At 42.8% G+C, this 13,590-nt stretch overlaps 1 pseudogene; it reads left to right on the forward strand.

Moving 5' to 3' along the window:
* Window positions 1-2,488: 2,488 nt before the first annotated feature.
* LOC142452162 (small nucleolar RNA SNORA8) lies at window positions 2,489-2,578 on the forward strand (annotated as a pseudogene).
* Window positions 2,579-13,590: the final 11,012 nt, after the last annotated feature.

Genomic DNA, 13,590 nt, shown 5'->3' on the forward strand with positions numbered 1-13,590 from the left:
CTCACTCCTGAACAGGCTCAGACACTAGGGGTCCCTCTTAGGTCCCAGCAGGCCCAAGCAGTAGTGACCTTTCTCACTAAAGAGCAGGCCCAAACATTAGGAGTCCCTATCACTCTGGATAGAGTTCAAGAAGAACCCAAACCTCTTCAGCAGCCCCACGCTGTGAAGATCAGTCAGGTACGGACCTCGTTAGCTCCAGAAGTTCCTCTCACTTTGGAACACGTCCAGGAATCAGGAGTACCCCTCACCCCTAAAAATGCCTGGGTATCAGCTACCACTCCCTTAGGACAAACCCAAGCACTGGGGGTTCCTCTTACCCCAGAACAGATCAAGGAATTACATAAAGCCCATGACTTGAGAGCTCCCCAACCTTCGAGGGTCCCCATTGCCCCAGGCCAGGCCCAGCCAGGGGATACCACTAGTAGGCCTGGGGAGGACCTACCGTCAAAAACAGCTTTCCCTGGTGAGCAGCTTTCCCAACACTGGACTGGCCTTCCTCGAGAACTTACCCCGAAAGCCAGGACCTTTCCAAGTACTGCGCAAGTCTTCCCACCGGGTGCTCCTCACATTTCTAAGCAGCCACCCAACCTGACTCCTTCTATTCGCAAGCTATTTCAAGAACCAGCCTCCTTGGCATCAAAGTCTTCTAGGGGCCTGGGCCCGTTCCCGGAATCATCTGCTGGTTCTGAGATATCCTTGACACTTGAGGTCTCTTCTCTGCAGATAGCTAAGTCTCTCAGTAAGTCCCACGATGGCCCTGGAGCTGACTTAGTAATGGGGAGGGGCTCAGCCCCTAAGAAGTTCCTGGGACCACCGACTCTTCCTGCCACTACGCATTTCCTGACACCAGAGCTGGTCCCATCCCAGGGCCTTCTCACACCCCAGCCTCCCCCGATGTTCAAGACTGCTCTTACACCCAGAGTCCCATCCACCTCTGGACAGATCCCCAGTCTGCCTCCTGGGCAGCATTTGATGGCTGGGGGCTTTTCCGTCCCCGAGGATCTCAAGAAACCTAGACCCCCTAGCCGCCTCGAGCAGCGCCATCTAGGGCAACCTTCCACACCACACATTCCTCCCCTAGGATGGATGACTCCAACTCCTGAAAAACCCCCCAAAGACTTCACTTTACCTGTCTCCGGGAAAAGTCAGGAAGGATTGGAAATGATTTCTCTGCATTCTAAATCAGCCGTGGGCCCTCTCAGTCCTCCGACGTCCGAGACACCACGAGCCCCTTTTACCACAAAGTCAGAAGTCTCTGACACATTTGCAAAACCCCCGCGACTCCAAGATCCTTTAGCCTCAGAACAATTGAGATTAGCTCAGTCGCAGCTCGCTGATTACTGGAGGATGCCACCATCACAAACCCCTTCCATCGGCAAAGGGGCCCTTCCCACTCTGGTGAAGCCGCTGCCTCTCGCTCCTCAACCTCCCAAACCGTCTCAGACCTCACTTTCTGAATGGGACCAGGAATCCAGATTCCCTCCTATCGATAAGTCCTGGATCCTGACCTCGGTGTCAGCTCTCAAGAAACCCAAGATAACCGTGCCTCCTTCCTCTCCCCAAGACCTGGAAGAGGAGAAGTATTTTGTTGATGTGAAGGCTCAGAGGCAGAACCTGGTACTCTTAAGTCAGGCCACAAAAATGTCTAGACTCCCTTCCCGGTTGTATACAACAGCGAAGATGCTCATAATTGAGACACTTCATACGGACACGGTTCGACTGGGATACCTGTTTCGCAAATACATTGCCTACAGACTGATCCAACGCGCCAGGTAGATGTGATGATTTTGTATGCAGTTTCCTGGGATAGTGTTGATTTCAAGTGTGGCTCTTTAGCTAGATTCATTCTTGTTGGATCATCTGTTTTTAAAGATTTTCTTACAGAAGATCTGTGGATAGAAGCAGTCGAAGGTAACAAGTTCAGCAAATGAGCAAGGCCATATGCTTGATCCTTTTAATCTGTTTCTGTCTTTAGCAGAGATGCCAAGGTTTATTTTGTAGATCCTGGCTGGTCTTAAAAAAAAAATCAGCTTCAAAAATGTAGATCCCCTTGCCAGTTATTCTGAATGTCCTCTTATCTTCATGGGTCCATCCAAAGATGGATGGTTTCTTGGAATGGGCGATGGTGGATTATGGTAAGGTGGTGCCGTGAAAACTTTGCTGGGGAGGTGAGCTGCTGGCAGCAGGGCCCGCTCCTGATTTTGTTTTCTTTTAATTCAACCATCCAAAAAGCATCAGGACAAGTAACTATTGGCCTGCCATCCTTAGCATTTGTGCTTGAGGTTACCAATCTATTCTCTAGGAGACTTAAAAAAAAAAACCCAACAAATTACGGCTGGCCAATTAAAATGTATGGATAGAAAAGGCTATTGCTAATTCTAGTTAAAAAAAACCTTAGGTCATTCATGCCACACATGTTTATTGGATGTCCATTATGAACCAACAATGGTTCTAGGTGCGAGAGGTACAGCAGTGAAGCAAATAGGCCCGCGCTGCGTGGCATCTGCATCCAGACAATGCCATTGAAATTCAGTATCTGGCACCGCGTGTGAAACCTGGTATTTCTATGGATGCCGTACATATCGTTCCTTTGAATACTGCCTGCTTATAGATAATAAACATCTCTTAGGAACTAATTAGAAAAACATTTTTAATAAAAGAAAATAGGCAAATCTCCCTGTTTTCCTGAAAAATTCCTGTTGGTACCCTGAATTGACTAGGGAATTAGAAATTGGAATCACAACATGGTGCAAAAGAGCCTTTTTCAAGTTACAGTCAGAACTTCTCTTTTCCTCTGGAATTTGTTGGAAAATGTGTTTCCTCTATACTAGTCTTTAACTTTCTCTTTCCACACTGACTAGTCCCATTCTTTCAAGCCTGCTGGCACATACAAACACTTTCATCCTCTGAAGAATTTTAAATACCATATTTCAGGACATCCTCCAGTTCCCTTATAGCTTTTTAAAAGTTATTATCAATATATTCTTGTGTGTTCAGTGAAAGTTTATGTGGCAAATTAGGTTCTAATTTGACTATGTACACCATCTTGTTATTGATATTAGTTTCAATTTTCACAGTGTATCAACATGGCCTCATATCCTTTTTCAACCTGGCCTATATTTAAATATTTTTAAAGCAGTACAATCACATAGTCTAATATCAGAACTATCTATATATTAGAATGAAAAGTTTCACCAACAAACCCTAACCCCAGTTATCCAGACCCTCCATATAAGGCTACCAATGTGTATGGCCAGAAATATTTTCTGCATAAACAGGAGAGTGTATATGGTCGTTCATCTCCTCTGAGCAGATTTTAACCAGGTTTGACTTGGGTGTTTCCATAGTGTAACTTGCATATCCTCTAGTAGATCATTTAGGTCTTGATATGTAAAGCGCTTCAGGTAGATTTTTTAAGAGTTTCAGGAACTTTATTTTATGACTGCATAGCATTCCAAAATCCAGACTTACCAAAATTTAATTTAACCTCTGAGAAACAAATGTAATACATATATTAACAATAAAATCCCTAAGTTTGAAACAAAATGAAAAACTTCTCAAAGTAGTGAAAGATGTGGGGGAAATTCCAAAAGACTATGTGAATAGACAGAAAAACAACATCAGGGAAGATTTTATGTGAAAAAAATGAAGCTTGTTAGGACGTCTAGAAAATTCAGTAAATTAATATAAGTGAGTACTAAATAATGCATATATACAGCAGGTTTTAAGCTATTGATTCTAACTCATGAAAGAAGCCAAAATCATTCTCTCTCCTCTCTCTCCTCTTTCTCTCTTTCCCTCTCCCTCTTTTCCTCTCCCTCTCCCTCTCTCCATTTGAGAAACCCTGGTGGCTTAGTGGATTATGTATTGGGCTGCTAACCAGAAGATCAGGAGTTCCAACCCACCAACTTCCCTAAGGGAGGCTCTCAACTCTTAAAAATTCAACTGCTCTTGAGAGAACATTTCTGCCCTGCCCTATAGGGTTATGAGTCAGCATTGATTTGATGACTGTGGAAGTGATGCCCCAAGGGGATGATCGATAATGTTCTCTAACATAAAATGACAATAATGTTTCTAACGTGAACTAGACATCTATAAACCATAGAAATATGAATGAATTGGGGGATTGCACTTAATTCTAGCTCCAATCTAAGAACAGTTAGTTCTTATTAACATGGTCCTGCTTGATGCTCCACCTAATGAAGAGATCACTGAAGATATGGTGCTATGGCAGTTTGGTGATGGTCCAACCATCAGAAAGAATGTCTGGGGGTCTTAAAGACTTCCTTCGAAATAAGCAGCCAGCTAAGAAAGGAGTCAATTAAGTCCATGTGGAAGAAGCATACCAGCCTGTGTGATCCAAGGATTGTAAGCAATAGAATCCAAATCTAAAGGAGGGAATTGCATTAGTTCTTAAATTGTGAGCACCTGGTTTTGAGAAGGCTATGAATAACAGTGGAAGCCCAGAATCCATTTGCAGGATCTACCCATGGATGAAGCCTCCAGCACATTCCCGCCAGTCCTGGCTCAGGGATGTGAGCAGCCTTGTTAGCAGATGACAGAGAGCACTGTAAAGAGAGATTGTGGTAGACACAGTGAGGTCAGCGTGCTACATCTTATCATTTGATCTCCATTTGGACCAATTTCAAAGCTGTTTTACCTTGGAGAATCCCCTCGGACCCTGGACCCAGGGTATCAATAGCTTGGCTATCATGCAGAGTGCATTGGAAAGGGGATGTTGCAGATGCAGTTAGGTTACAATTTAGCACCCTTCCATTTGATTTCCCTTATAATCTAATTAGATTTATTCCAATTTTTAATATTTTATGTCTCTGTTTTGATCAACGTTTTTTATGTTTTACCTTATTATTCTTGCTAGTTTTTAAATGTTTTTTTCTGCATAAGAAATCCAGGATAGATGAACCTATAATGACAGGAACTGGATTCACGGTACCTTAGGAGCATGGCAGGAGAGGTTGTGGGGAAGTGGGGAGCTAATGAGGACAAAAATGAAGAAAATGCTCTAAAACTAACGGTGGTGATGATTGTATAGCTCTTCTTGATGCGATTGAACTATTGAATTGTAAAGATAAATTACATGTCAGCAAAACAATTGAAAAACCCAGAGGGGCAGTTCTTCTTTGACCTCTAAGGTCACTGTGAGTCTAATGGACTCAATGGCTGTGAGGTTTTTGTTTGTTTGCTTGGTTTTAATGTGTCTTCTGGGCTAAGCATTGGGTTACTAACCACAAAGTTCATGGTTCAAGTCCACCAACTGCACTGCAGAAGAACAATGGAGCTGTCTGCTTCCATAAAGAGCTACAATCTGGAAATGCTAAGGAGCAGCTCTATAGTTCTACTCCATCTCATATAGAACAGCCATCAGTCAGAATTGATTCCCTGGTAATGGGGTAATTTTTTTTTCATTTTCAAAACAGTTTTATTGGGAGCTAAAACAACTATGTTATCATTCCACAGTTAATCACATGAAGCAGTATTGTACAATACATCATTTTAATTTTTTTAATTTGTTTTTTCACAGAAAAAACCAACATTTATTATTAGTTACCAGGGGGTGAGGAGACAGGGAAAGTGGCAAGTTATTCCTCAAGGATATGGAATTTCTGTGTAGGATGATGAAAATCATTTGACATAAATAATGGTTGCACAATATGGTGAATGTAATTAATATCACTGATTTATAACTTTAAAATGGGAAAAATGGTAAATGCTTTCTAACACAGTCATGCCTCTGTGTCTGCAGGAGATTAGTTCCAGGACTCACTATGGTTCCCCCAAATTAGAGGACACTGATGTATTAAATGGCAGAGTATATGCATCTAACCTGCGTACATTCTCCCATATACTTGAAATCGTCTCTAGATTACTTATAAAGTCTAACCGTAAAGGCTCTGTAAATAACACTTGTCCTCCTTCTTAGTCTGGTAATGGGGCAATTTTCATTATTTTGTCCCCTATGATATTTTTTTATTTCAAATAGGCACATTGAAAATTGTAATATATTGCAATAACATAAAGCAACATTACTGAAATAGCAACAAACCCCATGAAGAGTTGGTGAAACTTTGATAGGTAGATTTTTGAAATTTTAATCATGTAGCAAACTAGATTAACGCCCAGTTAAGCAGGCCTCCCACCCTAATCCACTCCCCTTCTACTGACTAGAGATGGGGTGAGAATCGAAAGTAATGGAGCCCAGGTTTGCTGTCTATATCATTACTAGTCTCATTCTCCCTCTTCTTTTCTTCTTCTTCAAGAAACAACATACTCAAACGATTGCAAGCCATCCAAAACACCGGGAAAGGCTATGAGACCCGGAACCTCTACATCATGCTGAGTCGAATCGATGACTACCAGAAAAAGGTGATGCAAATCTGGACAGAGAAGCAGAAGTCTCTGGTGCAGAAACGGACTCAGTGCCTGAGGAAGATGACGGCCTTGTTTATGCAGGTGCGTGCCCTTCTCTCACCCCAGGTGATGTAAGAGAAGCCAAAAGCCTCTGGACAAAGCATTGCCTGAGACATTCCTCAGTTGACACAGAGCAGGAGTCCTGGCAGAGAAGAGACTTCTAGAAACATTCAACTTCTTCCTAATAATCCCACATCCGCCAGCCTCTCTCTAGGCAGCTTCTTGAAGTCATTGCTCTCCAAATGATTACTGATGGTTAGTTTTCTCCTCAAATCAACCAGGTGGCAACTTTTAATGTCATAGCTTACAGAAAGAAAATAGGGTTTAACTTGCTTACATAGCACTGGGCCCAGGAGAGGCCATCAAACACCTACTGCTTTTTATTATCTCCCAGATGATCATCAAATTGGTCATTAATATGCTTTGGGGTGGCAGAAAAAAAACCTCCTCAACATTTTAAAAAGCAAGATGTCATTTTGAGGACTAAGATGTGCTTGGCCCAACTCAGATAATTATTTATTTATTTATACGTGCATATATATATACACACACACACACACATATATACATACACAATATAGATGTGTGGGCATGTGTATATTTGTATATATAATTTTCCCCCAAAACCATATGAAAGCTGCAGAAGCATGTGAAAGCTGCAGAATACGTAAGAACGACCAAAAAAGAATCGGTGCCTTTGAATTACTGGCAAAAGGATACTCAATATAATTGCATGGACTTCCAGGCTAATCTATCTTGAGGAAGCACATCCAGAATGCTCCTTAAAAGCAAATACTTAAAAAAAAACAAAAGGCATATAGTTTGGGCCGGTTATGAGGACATCCCTGACGGAGGACCTCCTGCTTGGGGATGAGCTGCATTGACACAGTGGCTGCAACGACAGGCTCAAACATAGCAACAAGGGTGAGGACGAGGCAGGGTTTCATTCTGCTGAGTGTAGGGTCGCTATGAGTCGGAACAGACTTGATAACACCCAGCAACAATCACAACTTGTTTGGGGGAGTGATAAGCCACTGCTGTTGAGTCCATTCCAACTCATAGGGGCCTCACAGGGCAGAGTAGACCTCCTTGATAGGGTTGCTAATGCTGTCACCCTTTCTGGGAGTGGACATCCTCCTCTTTATCCCATGGAGTGGTTAGTGAGTTCAGCCAGCAACTCAATGCTTAGTGCACGACACCACCAGGGCTCCTACTTGGGAATCAGAGTGACCTTCTGGGGGGTTATGAAGCTGAAGTCAGAGTTATTTGTTCTGAGATTATGTTGTTAGGCTAATGAATGCCCTGAGTCGGAGTCAAAAAGCAGCAGGGGTTGGATGATCTCCAGGCATGAAGAAGGAATAATAAAAAGCCAGAGAGAGAAGTGGAGAGACCCGAATAACTGCCTTGTACTGGGCTAGCGTGGTGAAGAAGCTTGGCTCTATTACAAGGTTGTCTGTATTCAAATCAGCTCTGCCACATACTAGTTACATGATCTTGGGCAAGCTCCTTGAGTTTTCTGAGCCTCGGAGTCCCATGGCAATTGTATTTACTTCATAAGATTATTGTAAATATGAAATGAGCGAACATATGAAAAGGGCTTAACAGTTTGAAATAGCAAGAAACTCCCCAACAGCAGAAGATTGGCTAAAGAAACAGTGGTACATACACACAATGGAATACTATACAACACTAAAAAATGATGAAACACCACACAACACGGAAGGACCTGTAAACCGTAATGCTGCGTGAAGTTAGTCAATCACAAAAGGCTAAATACCGTATGAGTCCACTACTATAAGGAGAAACACTAATTAAATAAATCTTAGAAATTCATTCCAAAACAAAGGGGTAGAAAATCTGCCTACTGGCCATGAACCTCAAAAGAGGAGACCTCACATCGGTTGGGGTCACTCTTTCAAAAAGGGGGAAAAGTAGAAGACCATCCACTTGATGCCACCCAACAGTGAGACAAGGCTACGACAGATCAACAGGCCCTTCACAGCCGTGAGAGCAGAACCTCACTGCAAAGTCAGGTTGAGACCAGGGGAGGGGGCCTCTACATTCCAGAGGCACTGCTATTTCTGTTGGGGGTCTGGTGGATAAATGGGGAGGGGCAACTTCACATTGGGAAAAAAGTTGTTGAACAATAATTGTAGGGAATCTTAAGGGGACAATAAACCCGATTCTATGTTCCTGGGTAGACACTACAAATCTGTTTCTACCCAAGCCTCTGTGAACCACACCATGGACTAAGCACTAGAATGGCCTTGTAGCATCCCCCAAGGGCCACACCAGAAGGACTCGATGTGGAAGCCCAATTGAACAAACTGGGCCTCACCTCAAAACCACCTGTGCCCTTGGACTCAGGACTGAAATTCCCCCATGGCAGAGGAAGCAAAGAGTGGCCGCCCCAAGACTGGAAATGGCAGTTGTTGGACCTTGGATGGCACCCCTGGCTTAGTGGGTTTACAATGAAAGGGGACCCAAAACCACCCTATATTCTAAGGTGACCAGACGTCCCGCTTTTGGCGGGACAGTCCTGATACCTAACAATTTTTTCCCACGTCCCGCGACATTTTAAAAAGTCCCACTTTTTGGAAAGAATGCACGACAAGCTAGGGTACACGGTTTTTGGCTGCCGTGTGGCTATTTCGCCAGGATATGAGTTTTGTCAATGGTGTCCCACTTTACCAATGTTAAAATCTGGTCTCTTCAATAGCTCCCCTTACATTAATATGACAGGCTTGAATCTGATGGGCAAGGATCTGCCCTTGTAAGAAACGATACAGGAAATGTTCCCCTAGCACTAACCCCCACGCTCCAGGCAAACCGTTCCTTCCCTCAGGATCGTGACTTGAGAGACTGCGTGCCCTTCATGACATGAAGGTTGGCCACATTCTTGTGCACTAGTTTGGGTTGCTTTGGCATGTGGACATCCTTTTGGCCACCATGATCCCCTCCTTGAAAAGAAGTTCGTCGATAGCAATCCGGTTCTTTGTGGGCATCAAATCACAGTGACTGTTCCAGATCAATTTCTGTTTTTTCTGTTCACACTGAGCACGGCCGTTGTTTCGTCTTTTCTTTGTCATCTCAGAAGCAAGGACTCAAGAGAAGTCCTTTTGTTTATTTGTTTTGTCCTTGTTGATTTTCATTTTTCTCATAACGTGACCGCCAAAGTAAACCAGAGTCCTTTATACCCCGGGGGACAAGCAGATGGATTCTGGGCTCCCACTTAACTCTAGCCCCGATCCAAGAACAGTTAGAACTGATGACATGGCCCTGCTCCATACTCACCTTCATGAAATGATCGCTGAAGATAAGGGTGCTACAACAAAGTGTGGTGAAGAAAGCAGATGGTGCCCGGCTACCAACTGGAATAGTGTCTGGGGTCTTAAAGACTTGTACTCAAACAAGCAGCCACCTAAGTGAGGGATCAACGACGTCAACATGGAAGAAGCACACCAGCCTGTGTGATCCCAAAATGACCATAACAACATCCAAATATGATGAAGGGAAAAGTATCAGAGGTTAAATTGTGAAGACTCAATGTGTAGAGGGCTGTGGAGGACAGTGGGGAGCTCAAAGTCCATGTGCAGAGTTAGTGATCTTCTCAGACTAAGCCTCTGGCAGATCCCTCCAGCCACAGGCAAGGGTCTGGAACAGCTTTGCTACCAGACAGAGGTGACTGAAAACTTGATGATGGTGGATCCAGCCACCTTGGTCAGTTGACCTCCCTGTTGACCCATCCTGAATTTGCTCTAGGCTAAAATATTTCTTGCTTGTTCCATGACAGAAATTTCTCCTCTGGCTTTTTAATATTGATTTCCTTACTCTTTATTTTTGTGTTTATCTTTATATTATTATTTTCTTCTTTCTGTTAAGTTTCTCAGTTTAGGAAGCACAGAAGGAGTAGATGCACCGAGACAATAAGGGATGCAATGATTTGTCTGGAATGGGGAGGGAGGGGAGGGTGGGGAGGGGGAGGGTATTGGATGATCAAACAATGAAAATGGGAGGGGAGGAGAGAGCATTAGAACCGATTGTGATGATGTATACACAATTCTTTTTTTTTTTTTTTTAACATTTTATTAGGGACTCATAAGATTCTTATCACAATCCAACATACATCAATTGTATAAATCACATCTGTACTTGCTTTGCCCTCATCATTTTCAAAGCATTTGCTCTCCACTTAGGCACTTTGCATCAAGTCCTCTTTTTTCCCCTCCCTCCCCGCTCCCCCTATAAAATTCTTTTAAGAAGCCATTTCACTCTGGAAGTAAGTGTATATGTGAATATTATGTCAAAAATTACTAGAAAATTTTTTTAAAACTTGACCAATGGCTACCAGGGATGAAGGAGGAAGAGTTTTGTTTGTTTGTTTTTTGAGGAAGAGTTTTTGCCTGAGGGAGCATTGAGTTTATGCTAACAGCAGTGGACTAATTTGGCAAAGGATATCAGTACTGATTGTGTGACACAAAGGGTATCGATCATCAATGACACTGCAGTATACTTAAAGAAGTTGTTGGATTGGAGACAGGTTTGTTGTGTATTTTTTGGCCACAAGTAAAAAACTAATTACATGAATAACAAGGAGTACAAAGAAGAAGAAAATGTTCTAAAATTGATTGTGGTAATGATTGTGATTGATTGTGATAATGATTAAATGTGGTAATGATCAACTCTCCTTGATATGACTGAATTATTGGATTTCATGACATGGGGATGAAGTGCCGATAAAACTTAAAAAAAAAAAAGAATCCAGCATTAGCGCAATTTCTTTTATGTAAGCATTTATGACAGAGGGTGGCATTAGTTGGGAGTAAATGTATATATAATCCCGTAATGCCGGAAAAAAAGAAAGAAAGTTATTCATGGTACCTAATGTTAATTAATATTCAGTAAATGTTGACTCTATCATTATGACCAACTAATGATTCATAGCTTCCAAAGCACTTACACAACTTTTACAACACCCTTGTGCGTGTTATCATCCCCATTTTAGAAATGTGGAGAGAAAGGGACAGAGGAGCGGAGTGACAAACCCAGTCACACCGCCAAGAAATGACGGGGCGAGGGCTGGAGCAGAACAAGGTTTTCATGCATCATCACTCAAGGTGCCACCTCCCAAAGCGCCTGTGTGTGGCTGCCTGCAGCCGGGCGGGGGGTGGGGGGTGGAAGAGGAAGGAGGAAAGAGACGGTGAGAAACGGAGGACCAGGAAGAGACTGTGTGCAGACAGCTTCTCTAGGCTCATGGTAGTCTGGAAGGCCACGGCTCTGGTGGAGGAAGGCCTTCACATTTGTGAGCTGGAGAATAGTCTCAGTCACATTCTCCTAACTAAAGAGCATTCCCACGATATCACCCCATCATAGTGCTACAATAAAAATATTTCTTACAGGCACACGGCTGATCGCTGTGTGGCCAGCAGCCCTGCTCTACCGGAGCAAACGTGTTTCTATTGTTCTCCCCACTCAGGGGACAGTAACTCTCTTCTCCCTGCTGCCAGTACTGGTGTTGGGTCTCTCCCCAGTGAGCCCTGGAACATGTAGGGCAGTGGTTCTCAGCCTTCCTCAGGCCGCCACCCTTTCACACAGCTCCTCATGTGGTGGGGACCCCCAACCATAACATTATTGTCGTTGCTACTTCATCACTGTAATCTTGCTACTGTTATGAATGGTAATGTAAATATCTGATACGCAGGATGTATTTTCATTGTTACAAATTGAATATAATTAAAGGAGAGGGATGAATCACAAAAACTATGTAATTATATGTAGCGAAATATTTATTTCTAATGATAAATCAATGAAATTGTGTCTTGAAGCCTAGTGTAGCATGGGTAACAGTCTTCACGCCGGGGTCTCGTATGTAGGCGTATCTGAATGTGTTTCCCGATGATCTTAGGTGACCCCTGTGAAAAGGTCGTTCGACCCCCAAAGGGGTCTTGACCCACAGGTTGAGAACTGCTGGTCTAGGATAAGACACTGCCTACCTCCTTACGTATAGATTGACTGTGATAGATGAGGCTTGCCAGCCCCAAGATTACATAAGCCTCTTGGAGAATACATTCTCTCTCTCGTTCCTAGCTTCATGGAAGAGGCAAGCCCTTGCACGCTGTTTCTCGTCCTTTATTCTTTTCTTTTATTCGCACAATCGCTCTGCAGAACCCATTCGGCTGTGAGGCTGGACCTTACAGAGACTGGCGGGAAAGAATGTGCGATTCCATGGGAAAGGAGGATTTATAATATAGTCCAGGGCCAACCCATATGACTCTTCCAAGATTCCAGTCTTTTATTTTATGGCTTCCCTTTTCTGGTTTGATTTTGTTTTTGTTTTTAGCTCCAAAGGACATATCACTTGAATCTCAGTCAACCTCGAGCAATCATCAGTGAAAAACAGATACCTGCCTCTACTGAGTTCATTCATCACCCAATACTGGACCTGCTAGTCGAAGAGAACAGACCATCTGACACATTCAGGAAACTTAGGTATGCAATAAAAAGATTGACATTGACGTTCCTTTAGATGATAGATGGGACCTGATTTCTCTCCACTGCCCAACAGTTATAGCCACTGAGGATAGCCAAGTGGATTCTGAGAATTATCATTTCCTTAGCTAGTTTAGCAAGAGGCTTATTTACATATATTTCTATTTATATATTCAACATTGGATTTTGAGTACTTTTTTTTAAAACAATTTATTAGGGGCTCATACAACTCTTATCACAGTCCATACATATACATACATCAATTGTATAAAGCACATCTGTACATTCTTTGCCCTAATCATTTTTTTTCTCCTCTTTTCTTTTTTTACATTTTATTAGGGACTCATACAACTCTTATCGCCATCCATACATATACATACATCAATTGTATAAAGCACATCCATACATTCCCTGCCCCAATCATTCTCAAAGCATTTGCTCTCCACTTAAGCCCTTTGCATCAGGTCCTCTTTTTTTTTTTCCCTCCCTCCCCTTGAGTACTTTTTTTAAATGAAGCTGATTCTTAAGAAACACATTATATTAATATTAAATAAGGAAATCAAGACGCATTATACCCTCCCCCTAACTTTTCTTGTTCCTCTTTTAAGAAAGCAGAAACTTTGGGACAGAGAGGAAAGTGATTATTGCGGGAGGGCGTTAACCTGCATCTAG

This window comes from Tenrec ecaudatus, chromosome 6, assembly GCF_050624435.1.
Source record: "Tenrec ecaudatus isolate mTenEca1 chromosome 6, mTenEca1.hap1, whole genome shotgun sequence".
In the NCBI taxonomy this organism is placed as follows: Eukaryota; Metazoa; Chordata; class Mammalia; order Afrosoricida; family Tenrecidae; genus Tenrec; species Tenrec ecaudatus.